The following is a 13,699-nucleotide window of genomic DNA, read 5'->3' as shown; positions in this document are numbered from 1 at the left end:
AAATAAAGCCAGCATTGCTCTCATGCTCTACAGTATCCCTTGGATCCGAGTCTTTCCTCCCCCACCCACTTGTCTCCCAAACTAACACTGAATATAACTTTGCAATCACTTACGGGACAGGGTACATCTCTAGAAATGACATGTTCTGAGACCATAATGCCAGTTTATTGTGCTGCTTCTTGAACTGACTCACCTATAAACTCTTTTGATCTCTGTAACTTGTTGCATTTTTAGATGAGCTAGGAGAATGGTGTAATGATTATATTCAAATCCAACCCATAAAAAAGGGTTTACTTTTCTGAAGGGAATGGATGCAGCGAACTCTGTAAACTGGGTTTGGATAAGTTCTTGGGATTGTTTGCTTTTGGTTTTGTCTTTGTGAAATGGACACTTAGGCTTTGCAGGAAAGCTGATAAATAGCATAAACTATGGCTCACCACTAAGAGACTTTGTAAAATCTCTGTGTGTGCTGTTTGGTTTGGCTTCAGCAATCAAAGGGATCAGCTTTTCTCCATTGAGAGGAACATGCAGGTTTATTTTCAGGTTTCTTTAAGGGTTTTTCTTCTTGTTTGATGTGGTTCAGGCTCTAAACTGGCCATCAAAAGATGCGAGTTCATTTCACAGTTCTGCTTTAGTATTGATCAGCTTCAAGATCAGTTTAGCGTTCTCTTCTTTCCTTTTTTCATTCCATAAAATAAGGACAATTCTTCCTATAAAGCCAAAGGTAATGTTCAGCTCATCAGTGTTTTGTTTGGGGTTTTTTACAAATAAAACTCTTGAGACTTTATCTGTTGAACTCCAAAGCTTCAAGGCATGTTAGTTTCTCTCTGGATGAGCTGGATTGATACTTTGGGGGAAAACTGGGAGGTTTGATATTATTTCTACTTGTTGACTGGTTCAGCAAATGAAATTGCCAGGCTGAGATAGCCAGACATGGTTTGGTTGTTCAGGAGAGGAGCTTCAGGACTGGAACAGAGTGTCACTTCAGATGGTGAGTCCTATCAGAAAAGTTGCTAGGCACTTACAGTGTGGTTTCTTTTATTTGATGTGTGACCGGGGCATATACCTTTTCAATTATATTTTGCAGTAATTTAATTCAGTCAACTACCCTGTTTTGTTCTCTATATTATTCAGTGGATACTCCAGTTAAGATTGAAGAGTTGGTGAAAAACAGACATCCAGGTTAACCTGCTGTTGCACAACTTAAAATCCCCCCCTGCAGCATCACACGGGTGGTAAGAGTCATGGAGTGAGGCATGTCAAAGTTAAACTGATAAAACAAGGAATGAAGGGGGATATGGTTTGGATATATTATTAGCAGTAAAGCTTAGAATTAGGGACAGGATCCTAAAAACCAGCATGAGATTTGGTGATAAGAGGTATCAGGTTCAGTGATAAGAGGCTGTGTTCTTGACTACTACAGCCACCCATCCCATTGCTTAAAGAGGAATGAAAAACTTAGTTGCTCTGAAACTGGGTTTTCAGGGCACATGTCACAAAACTAACAGCATGCTATACAGTACACTGTTCTCATGCTGAATATAAAATGGAGAGTATTGTTCCCAGAAACCATTTTAGTGGATGTTTATAAGGTAGTTTTGATTTATTTTAAGCATAGAGTGAGGAGAAACAGGTGAAAAACAAATTCCAAAGTATGGCCTTTTAGGAAAAAAAAAAAAAAAAGTTGGTTCTCCTTCTGGAAAACTCAGAGAAAGCACATATTTAACCTGTCTTTGTAGATGCTGAGGGCTTAACAATGCATACAGTGGTGCAGCTGCGTAACCCTGGTGACTTCAGTAGGTCTGCAGGGGTTTAAAGGCAAGTTAAATTCTTCTTGTAATGCTTTTAGTCTCGTTCCAAGTTGTTGCATACTATCACAAGAACACAGTTCATATTTGAAGCAGTATGAATTTTAAAAAAACAGAGCACAAACCATATGGTACCTTACCTTTAAAAGGTGTGCTACTCTTGTGTATGGTATCTGTCAGGTTAGTATTTTCCTAGAGGTCTCCATATAGTCACATTGTGATTTCTTTACTGGATAAGCAGTTAGGAAAACAGTCTGACATTTTCTTTAAATGATTGTGACTATGAATTTGATATAGTTACACTTTTCCCTAATGATCTTGCTGCCACTTAGCTCCTGATTTGACACCCTCCTATTCAAGTCCTAAACCATGCAGCTCTTACCAAAGACAGCAAGCTGGATTTTTACAGTCCAATGTAACCCCAGCCTGGGGCTTGCCAGAGCTCTGCTCATACCCTTTGCCCCCCAGCACCCATGGATGGTGCAGATCCCCACATCTCTGTGCAACCCTCCAGTTCTCTTGAAGCTCAGGCTTCGCCGTGCCCCCAACTCCAGCCTACCCTGTTCTCTGGGCCTCATGACACTCACAAACTCAGTCAGTGCCCTTTAGTTCGGATCTGCAGTGCCTTCAGCGAAAAATGATATATCGGAGTACTTACATCCCAAATTGAATGTTAGTCAGATGTTAAAATGAAAGAAATATTATGGAGAGTCAGCACATATCACTTTGGAAATAAATTGCATAAAGTACACTGGAGTGTCATGACTCCTGGGACCACATATGATCCAAAGATACCATTTAGAGCACTAGATTTATCAGATCATCCTGGAGGAACATGAATACCCAGAAAGGAAATACTAATTAGAAATAGAAAGCTCCCAACCAGTAACTTAAACTCATTTTCCAGGGTCACTTCCTCACATCAGTAACTTATTTGTATGTATCACTAGGTTTTATGGCAATTATCTCATTAATATTAGACAAACTTCACTAATTGCTATTATTAATACAGATGCTTTTAGTTTCTAGAAGTGTACTTTCTCAGCTTAACATTTTGTTTACTTTAAGGTTGGCCTGCTTAAATAGTTCAGTATTTTTTAATTGTACTTTCTCGTGTTGTATAGTCCAGATTTGGCACTGCTGAATTCAGGACAGGTACTTGAGAGGGTGCAGGGAACGTGGACCGTGCACTGGAGCTGCAAACCTCCAAGCAGGGAAGAGGGAGATATGCTTCTCTGCTTATCCAGCTTGCGGTAAGGAGGATGTGAGTTGACGTTGCTATGATGTAAGGCAGCAGATCTAGCTTGTGAGCTGCCAGTTCAACCACGCTGCCTCAGAACAGAAAATTCACCTACAGGCGTGCGCAGAGCCAAGACCGAATTTTTTAGGGTATGATCCTGAAAGACAACCGGAACCTTTCAGTATATATCCTTGTATATTTAGGTAGATAAGTTTTCTGTTTTCTTCTATTTAAGGTTTCAGAGCGGATTTCCAAGTGCCAAGAGTAGCCAAAACAAAATCATTTGTAAAATTGAAATGCCTAAACTGTTTATGGACCACAAAGACATCTGGTCAGCAGTTGACTTCTTTCTTCCCCTCTTTCCCAAGAGTGAACAGGGAACAGGATGTAAGCTGGGCAGGAACAACCCAGTCACATCACAATCACTATCTTTTCCAGGGCCAACTTTGCTCCTTTACTGTCTCTCGATGGGAGCACACAAGCCACGCAACAAGAGGAAGGAACCAGGGACACTGGAAAGATGACGGGCAGGAGCATCCAGCTGCTGCCACCAGAGCAGTGAGCCCGGCCTATAGCACATCCCCTTTGGGTGGTCAGAAGTAGATGGTTAAGTTAACTTGGCAGTGGCCACCCCTTCCCAGGTATTCTGTTTCCCAGAGTCAGTCCCCTAGCACCAGAGGAGCACTGGCCGCCTTGTCCGTGCACCCCTCTAGGGCAGTGGTGGACAGCAGGGAAGGGACAATGAGGTGGCACTGAAAAGGTGGTGGTGGGCAGCTTCCTTCTGCCAGTAGGCTGAGCTGTGTGAGGCTGCAGTGGCCAATGAAATGTCCTGGTTTAACATAGTTTTAAAAATTCCTCAAAGACATAGTGGATAGAGTTACTGAGAGTTAAAAGTGGTACCATTTCAGGCCATCTTGAAGTCAAGATGCTTGCTCAAAATGCTACACTGAGATTATAAAACAAGAATTTTTATTTTTTTTTCACTTTTTGCTACTTTTGCTCTTACCCTGAGCCCCACAAAGGAACTGCTGCTGAAACCATAATGTGCTGTTGATTCCAGAGAGCTCTTGCTCTTGTTTCAAAGATGTTTTCCTCAGAGGTGCTTTGTATAGAGACTTTTCTTGACTGAAGTTCTTCCTGGGGAGCTGGAGACCTCCAATGGATGTTAATTAGAGTTCAGTTTGCAGTGTAAAAGATTCCTTTTCTTATTTTATCTATCTCATTGTTTTCACTGAGAACAGCTGGTAGGACTTATTTTGGGCTGAGTTACCTGTTGACTGAGTCAGCTCCTTGACTTGATGTCTTTTTGAATTAGCTTACATATACATGAAAGTCCAAATTTGGATTGGATTAATTTATTTTGTCTTATCAAAACATAATATTATCCAGCCTTCCTGGCAAGCAGTGCGCTGAAAAATCTATTCCAGCAAGACTTTTCTTTTGTATTTTCTAGTTAAGGGTCTGTGAAGTTTCAGGTTTATAAAAGCATTTTAGTGTGTGTGCATGTGTAACACACATTTAAAGTTTCCCTTTCCCTGTACGTATTTCTTAATTTGAAAAAGACAAGGCTAACATTTTAGCTATTCTTAATGGCAAAAAATAAAAAAAGTCTCCTTTTACTACACCTTCTGGTCCAAATTTAACAATGATACTAAATAGTTATATATTAATTAAAGACAATACAAGGTATAGCTATATCATAAATTATTTACAATATGTGGTAAAGTAATCTTAAAAACAGATAAGGGTTTCCTGTCTTCAAGTTTGAGAGAATAAAAAAGTCAGTTGCCTTTTCTGTTATATTCTGTGGACTGTAGCTGCTAAACAGACTCTGTCTTTGGAAAATGAGTGATGGAAGTATTATTGGTAAATTCTGATTCAGAATTGTTCTCAAGTCATCATTGCATTCACACAATTTGGCTCTTTATTTCATTAAAAAGAGCATGTGCACCTGCTGTTTAGTAGAATTTTTTTTTTTCAAGTTCTTTAATGACATATAACAAAAATACATTTGTGTGTTCCAATATGTACAGATGTACCTTAATTCTAATGTACGTACAAAAACTCCTTGTCTTTTTTCAAAGATCATTTTATTTTGGTTCTTCAGTATCGTAGACTAAGAGTTGATGGATACATGGCCATATAACTACCCTCAAGCTGAATTTGCAGTATCCTCTCCCATTTGTGCTTTCTCCCTCACTGCAGTAAGCTGTCAGTTGTAAAACCATCTCCTCAGTTCATCACTTCCCCAGCACTAACTCAACCAAGTGATGTTCATTTCCTTTCTTATTAGATAAGAGCAGCCAGCCCTTGTCTTCGGTCCTGTAAGAATGAATGAATCCACGACGACAAGGGCGGGCTGTGGAGCTGTTCCTCTTGGAGGCACACAGAGATAAAGGTGCAGAGGAAAAAGAGGAACCTGCCCTATTAACCCTTTGAGAAGACTTGGTTGTTTTCAAAGGGAGCCAGATTGTGCCTCCACAGAAGTCAGGATCTCCAGAAGCGCTGTTGTGTCATCAACCTTTTGGACAATTCCCATGCTGTGACACACTGAGTAGGTGTCATTATCAGTCCCCAATTAGACACCATTGCACAATGAAGCCTGTTAATACAGGTGACAGTGAAATTCTAGAAATTTTACCTGCTAAAGGAGGTCGTCACGTCAAGTAGCATGACCCCAGTAAAAAAAAAAAAAAAAAAAAAAAAAAAAAAAAAAAAAAAAAAAAAAAAAGGAAAATGAGAACTTGGAGGTCATTTTCCTCTCTCCGTTGCCATGTTGCTTTTCCTGATGTGGCTGCTTACTTTGCATGTGACATCTGTGGCTAAGGCGTTGTCATATTTCTGGTATGCTAACATAACATTTGACTGTCTTCCTCTGCATTCTTGTAATTAACTCCTAATATTAAAGCAGTTTCCATCTCTGGATCCCTCAGCAAACTGATTGAAAGGCAGTTTAATTGCAGAGCATCGACAAGAAGCGTGTTAGGTGATTGCTGGCTGTAGTAAGAGTTAATGTGAAGGTAATAGGAAATATCACAGGGACTAAGATTTTGTTGGCCATTAGCAGAGGTGACTTCAAAAAGCAAATGATAATTAGCATAGGTTTCACTGAACCAAGTTTCCATCTGTTGCTAGTCACTGGATTTTGAGCTGCTCTCCTGTTAAAGATTTGCATGTATTTTCCTTGATTCTCAATGGAAAGGACACTTAAGGGAAAAGGGTATAAATCAACAAATAACAATGTAACCTGCAGAAATATAAATCTATGTAGATTAATCCGTGTTTCCTAAATTGCATACTAGATTGTAATTCAATCAAAGGGTAGGGGTCTTGTGACGTTTATGAACATTTATGGATAGTATGAGCGCTCAGATTAAATGTCAAACCTGGTATTCAGTTTAGAATCACGTATTATTGTTGTTCATTAATATATAAAACCAACAATTATATCCACTAAAATCCTCAATTTAATTTTACCGTAATCTGTCTCTGCTGTGTCAGAGATGCAGTGCAGGCTCTTTGGCCCCTCAGATAATTTATAGGGTTCTGCTGAATTTCAGCTGAGTCTCCTCTTCACTGTCTTCCCCCCATCATGGCACTGGCCCTGTTTGGCCCCCTCTGAGCTGAGGAATTCTCTAGTAAATTATTTTCTTTATCTTCTACTGGGATTAAATTCTAGTTTAGATACTGAGCAGGTGTAGTGCATCCAGGAGGAGAGGGGTGACAAGACTCAGCATCTCAGATCCAATTCACTGAGTAGATTACATATGATAAAGCTGTGCCCTTCACTGTTTCCGTATCGGTAAAGGGTGGAAATCCTTTGAGGCTAGAGCAGTCACTTTAGGATTATCTGAATCCATTGCCAGTCCTCCCTGCTTAAAGCAGTTCAGAATTTGCCTGCTTCTTGCCAGCCTAGGGGCTGAAGGAATAACGTTTCTCACTTTGGTAGTGCGTTACATCAGAGAGATCCTAAATCGCTTTGCAGAAGCGAAGGAGAATTGCTGTCCCAATTTACTTCTAAGAAAAAGGCACTTCAAGCATGTTAACTCAAGCCATTTAGTGAAGAAATTGTAAGAAGCAGCTGAATGCCAATTGCAAAAATTACTTTGGCACTTAAGATGTTAATTTTGTTGAAAGTAAGAAGTGCTTAAGCTAACAAAGGTGAAATATTCTCAAATCCCCAGGTGGTTTACAGCCAAAATTTCACTGATTTCCAATGGACTTTGCCATAAATGCATAAATCACTTTTGAAAATTGTAGTTAGCCTCATAAATCGATTACCTGCTTATATAATGTAACTCTCATGGCTGGATTTCATCATCTTTAGCTCCCCATAAATAGAAATTCTTCAGTGTTTAGGAACCTTATTCTCACTGAACTCAAGGGGAGGTGGGGGCGGGGGGAACAGATTCCTAAATATCCTTAACATTTAGGCCTTGCTTGTCTCTTAGCCTTTGTGATTTCAATGGAATTTATTCACATAGCAAATACAGAGAAAGTGGGCAGAATCTGACTGCAGTGAAGCAAGGGTAGGTTTAAGATTAGCCCCTGGCTATTCTGTCCAATGGCCAAAACAGCTTCCAAGTAATAATGATTAATTAACACTAGGAATTCAATATGAAAAAAGATCAGTGGATTCCCTTTGTCCACCCCACCAAATAGAGTCATACTGGGTGTAGTAATACCTGTAATTATTCTGCTTATAACATGGAGACCTGGGGAAAAGAGTCAGCTTTCTTAGACTTCATTTTTTTATACTATTATATAATAGTGTATCTTAAAGAAATCTACTGTGTTAATCTAATGTAATTAGGTTAAATATGTCTCTAGTGACAAACAGTACCATATGATGAAAAGTTTCACCCCAGCGTTTTAATGGTTCAGGTTCTGCTCATGGTTTCAATTAAGTCAGCATGATTGTACAGGGCAGTGAGCACAGGATTTGGCCCACTTCTCTCCCACATACGTGTTCTGCAGTTATCTAACCTGGAATGAATCATAGTTTCCTCAGACACATCTTGTTTTTCCAATCCTTTACATGGAAAGGTTTGTTTCCGTGTATTTTCTTTTGAACAAAACTGGTAATCAAGTGTCCAGACCGGTTGTGATCATTTAAAAAATGATGGCGTTTCAGTTCTGGTGTTTTGTCAGATTTTAGTTTGCAGCTTCTAGTATATCGTGCCTGCCTAAAATTACCCTACGGTTCTAATTAGGTATGACAATCTTGTTCACTTCTTACAGCAAATTCAACGGTCATGTTGGTGTAAGTCATTACTCAGCACCTCCAGACTCTCAGGTCATAATTTGTAGAATTCTTTGGCATCCATGTCATCAAAGTTGCTTGACGCTTTCCCTTAAGAGAACTTGTTTTATGTTGCTTATAATGGAGCCAAACTCTAACCACTCGGCCTAAGATTTTCCATTCTGTGTTTTTTTCCCGTGCTGGATGCCTCCCACTTTTTTTTTTTTTTTTTTTTTTTTTTTTGTTGTTTTGTTTTGTTTTTTTTAACTCCTGGGCTCCAAGACATTCTTTGGCTCAGACCTCTTGGTCTCAGTTTCTTCCACGGTGTGCAGCTCACTATCCCATCTGCCCCAAACACTGAAAGAAATGCTTCCCAACTACCATCTGCTGAGAGTCTTATAGTCTATTGCAGATGTGTCTGTGGGCATCATGGTTAAATCTTCAGGAGCAATGTAGAAGGAAAATAAAGGATACATGCTTAGCAAAGGAGTTTTTTCCCACCAGAACCTCCCTGTTGAAGTTCATCAGAGGAATGGATTCTTGAAAGTAAGATAAATAGCAACCTGCTCTCCACTAGCCTTATCTTGCCCTTCCTTTCATCTTCTGGCACTTCAGCTTTTCAGTCTGGGCAGAATCCATCCTGTCTTCTGTCTCATTCAAATTTTCCTTACATGTGGAAGCAGTCAGCTTCTTTAAAGAGAAATGTGATGTTAAACAGGGCCTCTCTGGGTGGCCTATCCAAAGGATGCTATAAGCATCTTATTTGCTGCCCTGCAGTTTTTATGATTCTTTCTGCTCTTTGCTGAATTTCTTCCACCTCCCTTGCAGATGACCAACCACTAGATATGCTTTCTCTCGTGCTCTTCTCTACCAGGCCCATAATTCCCACAAATAATAGCTACAAATCTGAACGGATTTTCTGCTGCCTTCCCTCTTTCTCTCCTGTGACAGCTCCTCGCTTTTCCTTCTCTATCTCAACTGAGGTCTGTATTTCTCTGAATATTTTTAATTGCTTTGAGGCATGACAGATCTAATTTGTCCCTGCAACTGGACAGGAAACGGTAGGTGAGGGCCATGTCTTGACTGAAGTACTGGAGTACACCACAGGAATCCCATGGGCTTTGTCCACTGCGCTCCTGGTAGCAAACTTCTGGAGAGCACTATCTGTCTGACTACCTGAATTTCTTTCAGCTTGCTAAAGGGAAGGGAGGACAAAACTGATTTTTAGATTTGAACATTTGGGGGGCATCTCCCTTTGATGTTTTTTTATCCAACAGGGGTGTATCTTGTTTGTTCAATTCAGAGCATCAGGCTTTGATTCATTTTCTCTATTACTTCATCCCAGGTTAATATGTTTTGGAAAATGTATTGTCAGTAAATCTTAGATAATCCATAGTAGATTTTGGAAACTAGAACTGCAGTCTACTGAAAGTTTGCTGTCCTTCAGCCATTCCAGTTTCGTGCGGCCATTTTTTTTCTTAGGGATCTCAGGGTGACAAATCTGTCACGTCTTAAAAAACACCGTGTCGACAGAAGGAACTAAGACAACACAATTTTTCTGTGCAGCTATCAGCCATCATGTAAGCTTCTTCAGCCCTAATAATTTGCCTAACCCCTCTTCTGTGAAGGTCAGGATCAAGAAGGTGAGTTCTGTTTCAGAGGCCTTTATCATCTGGCATGACTGTTAAGAAGGATGCCGTTCAAATATGGCAGCGTTTTTGTGATAAGAGCATATGTCCATATGAGCCACAAACCTATTTCACGGGGACTGTTGAGCAGCCATCGGAGGATATTTAGTCTCTGCTGGCTTGGAATTATCCCAGGACTGAAAGGCTGCACAGCCATTACCAGTTTTCTTATCTACATAGTTTTGGGGTCAGGTAATTTCAAAACTTCCAAGACTTTTGCAGTTTGTGAATTTACATTTTTTTGTTCTCTCCCCCCTGTGGGAACTGCAACCATTTGTGAGTCTCCTAGATCCCTGGTGTGTATTGGTATGGTTTAGTGTGTTTCTGGTCACTTAATTTCCTTTTTTCTTTCTCTCTATTCTTCTCAGATTACTCACCATCAGTTTGTGGCCTTCCTCTGAAGGAACCTTTCCTGTCTCTTGTGTAAGTATTTATACCAAACATTTTAAAATTTTCATTGATACGAGTTGTGCATTTTGTTCAAGTTCCATCCAATTCAGCCCAGAACCCTTGTGAAGTTCTCTGTTGCTCCTCATGGCCACAGGTCTCAGCACTGAGTTTTTATACTGATGCATCAGTCCAGGATTTTAATGCAGTGTCAGCTGATGGGACTCGGGCTTAGTTCAGTGACATTGTGTGATAGATTGATTGATCTGGAATTTATATGTGCATTTCTAGGGGGCAATGTGGAGGATTGATGTTATATTTGAGGATATATGTGTTGTGATGGGCATTATTCTATTATGCTGGGATTCAGAATAAAGCATATAATATTCTATGCTATGCAAGCATAAAACAAGTATAAAACCCAGTCAACTAGTATTTCAACCTGTCCTTGCTGAAATCCGACCTTGTAGCATGGGACCCTTTCTCAGTCCTGTGTGCTGTCCTGCCTAATACTGACCTGCTCTTCTTATCTGGGTAGACTAAATAAGCTGTATTCTCTTTGATATTTAACAGTATCAGGAATAGAAATCTGATAGCGGTTTTGTTGGAAGAAGTTATGTAGGATTCTCTTTTCACCTGGTCTCATTCACTTGAGTTTGGCTGCTGCTATGGAGTTCATCAATTTGGTGACCATTTAATTGAAGTAAAAACTGTATTGTTCCAGATAATTGTGTTTAGTAGACCTAGAACAGGAAGAATTAAAATTTTCATTGTTTTAAGTTTTGCTTTTTCCTTTTTTTGGGGGATAGGGGGTGGAACCTTTGGGAGAGTTTGTTATCATTTGGGTTTTAATTTTGCCAGGTTCTGACGTGTGACGGTTTTGTGTATTTGGAACAAAAAGTCGTGTTTTGTTGGGATTCCTTCATACATATTGGCAGTGAAATGTAGTGGTATTAAAACAATGATGCTTCTTGTTGCGATATAAAGGGAAATACAGCACTACTGCTTCATAATATTTACTATAGTTAAGACAGACCAAAGTTTTCCAAATGTCCGCCAGCATTTTAAGTCACTGTTTTGGGACGTCCAAGCTGGAGCTATTTAGTGAATGCCAAAAATAATGAGGGCTTTTAAATTTCGGTTTAGAACTCCATGTCCAAATATGCCTAGACTTTGTGTTACTTTAGGTCTCCATTTTGCAATTTAAATTCATGTCTCTTACCCGTTCAGAGAGGAAAGTAGATGACTGTTAAAGTGCTGCCTGGAATTTAAAAAAAAAAAACAACAAATCAAAACCAAAAACTGCATAGCTCTTTCATATTTGGGAGAGGAATTAAACCTGCAAATTTATGTTCAAGTGGTGTTTTGATTGTTGGAATTTCTTCAAAGGGATGCTAAAGTACAAATGGACATTTGTAATTTTTTCAGTTGCATGCTGAAACAATCAAAGAGCTTTCGTTTCCTGATACTAAACCTAAAATATGTGACTTGAACATCTAAAGTTGACTCACTACTTTAGCAGTGCAGAAAGAAACGGCACACCTCCTTCTCCCCTGCCCTGTGGGCAGAAACATGAGATATGCTGCAGTGACTGCAAAAGGTGGTATGACAATGCCGGCTACCAAGGAGATGTATTTGAGCTGACCTATCATGCCTATGGTGTCCCCATATTTCTTTCCTTTTCCCTTTGCCTTTCATTATAAGGTGTCCCAAATCTGTAATTTACAACATGCTGTTACAGTTTTGCTCTGATATATTTGCTACAAATAAGTAGGAGTCTATGCGCTTGCATAGCTCCCCATGGCAGTGTCAGGCCCGTGAGACAAGGGGAGCAGAGGCCCCCACAGAATGCAACATGGCTTACGTCTAATGTGACATTTATTTGACTCGGAAAGGCAATTGATTAAAGTCTCATCAGACCTTTGCCATCATGTATTATGTATTTATCCAGCAGGGGCGGTTCATAACAGCCCCTGACAAATCCTATTATTTTTGTTGCAGAACTTCATAATATTGATAAAAAGTGTTAATGATACTCAGGGACATGAAGCGCACACTTCCTGCAGCAGTGGCAGAATCATTTATGTCTGTGGCAGGGTCCATGTGCCTTCAACATTTGCACAAAGGCACCAGTTTATCATTGTTCTACCTCTGCAGCACGAGGCAGTTTAGTCGGAAGCAGCAAAGGTAGGTAGGTAGGTGTGTTGAAACCCAGAGCTGCAGTCCCTCTCTGACAGTGCTTTGCTGTGTGACCGTGCATAAGTTGTTTCCCATCTGTCTGCCTTTGTTTCTTGACCTGTAATACTAAAGTCACACACTTTATTGCTTCTTTAAGTCAGGCTTATTCCCCAGCCAACAGCTTCTTTGTGCTTCTCCGTTCACAGTTTAGCAAATTCTGTAGGAGCCTCACTTTATTTTGGGCGTGTGCATGAAGTTTGTATTGTTTGTACTGGTTCTCTCCTTTGTCTCTGGAAGATAGGTCCTTCAGGCCACTGATACTTTGAATTCTTTTCTGTAACAGAAAAAGCAGAATTGGGACATCTTTACATTAAAAGCTGTAAATGTAAATTAAAAATGTAAATGTCAAGCATGGTTTTGATCTAGAGATAATAACTGACTTGTTCTGTCCCTCTGTCTCAGTACCCAGCACTGGGCTCTCTTCTCATACCCCTACCCACAACTTGCTGATGATTCAGTCTTCTTCCTCCTCTTCCCCAAGGTTGCAGACGTGTCTGTCCGACTATATGACATCAAGGTTTTGGAGGTAGAAGGATTTCTATTCCGCAGAATGATACTCCCAGTTAAGAGACATACAATTAATCTCTGCTCCACCTGAAAGTCCTCAGGAGTTTGAGAGAAGCAGGTGGATTCTGTGTCAAAAATCAACCTTTTCATGGAAGAAGAGTCTTCCAACTCGTCTTGAGCCTTTATATCTTATTGTCAACAGCATGTAACGGTATCAACAATACTAAGGTGCTTTACAAGTAAGATAGGTAGCTACAATAGGGTAAATAGCTACAGTAGGACACTACTTCTACTTCCAGAGCACTACCCGTTCAGATGGAACCCATGCAATATTGAAGAGTTATCTGCTCTTAGCTTCAGTAAGTACAAATCAAAAATGCACAGAAATGATCCAGATTCAAAGAAGTTGCAGGACCTGTTAACCTAATTCCATGAACATCTGTCCATTTCCTTATTTTCTGATGTAACCGGGTTGTATTGAACTCCAGCATCATTCCTATTAGATTCAGCACTGATTCTAATCATTGGTAAAAAAAAAAAAAAAAAAATGCCATTTGCTTTGATTTGTAATTTTAAATACATTTTTTTT

The 13,699-nt window shown here is 39.8% G+C and overlaps 1 protein-coding gene across 2 annotated transcripts in view; it reads left to right on the top strand.

Moving 5' to 3' along the window:
* The window catches only part of ZBTB20 (zinc finger and BTB domain containing 20), a 395,593-nt gene that overhangs the window by 270,941 nt on the left and 110,953 nt on the right, over positions 1-13,699 (top strand). For both annotated transcript variants that reach the window (XM_026853090.1, XM_026853082.1), the window contains one exon: positions 10,347-10,401. The gene's annotated coding sequence lies outside the window, so the exon portion shown is untranslated. The remainder of the gene's footprint in view (positions 1-10,346; positions 10,402-13,699) is intronic.

The sequence above is a fragment of the Athene cunicularia genome (genome assembly GCF_003259725.1).
Source record: "Athene cunicularia isolate RWA chromosome 1 unlocalized genomic scaffold, athCun1 chr1_part1, whole genome shotgun sequence".
NCBI classification, from domain to species: domain Eukaryota; kingdom Metazoa; phylum Chordata; class Aves; order Strigiformes; family Strigidae; genus Athene; species Athene cunicularia.
The sequence above is the reverse complement of the archived record's forward strand: the minus strand, read 5'-3'. Positions and strand labels throughout refer to the sequence as shown.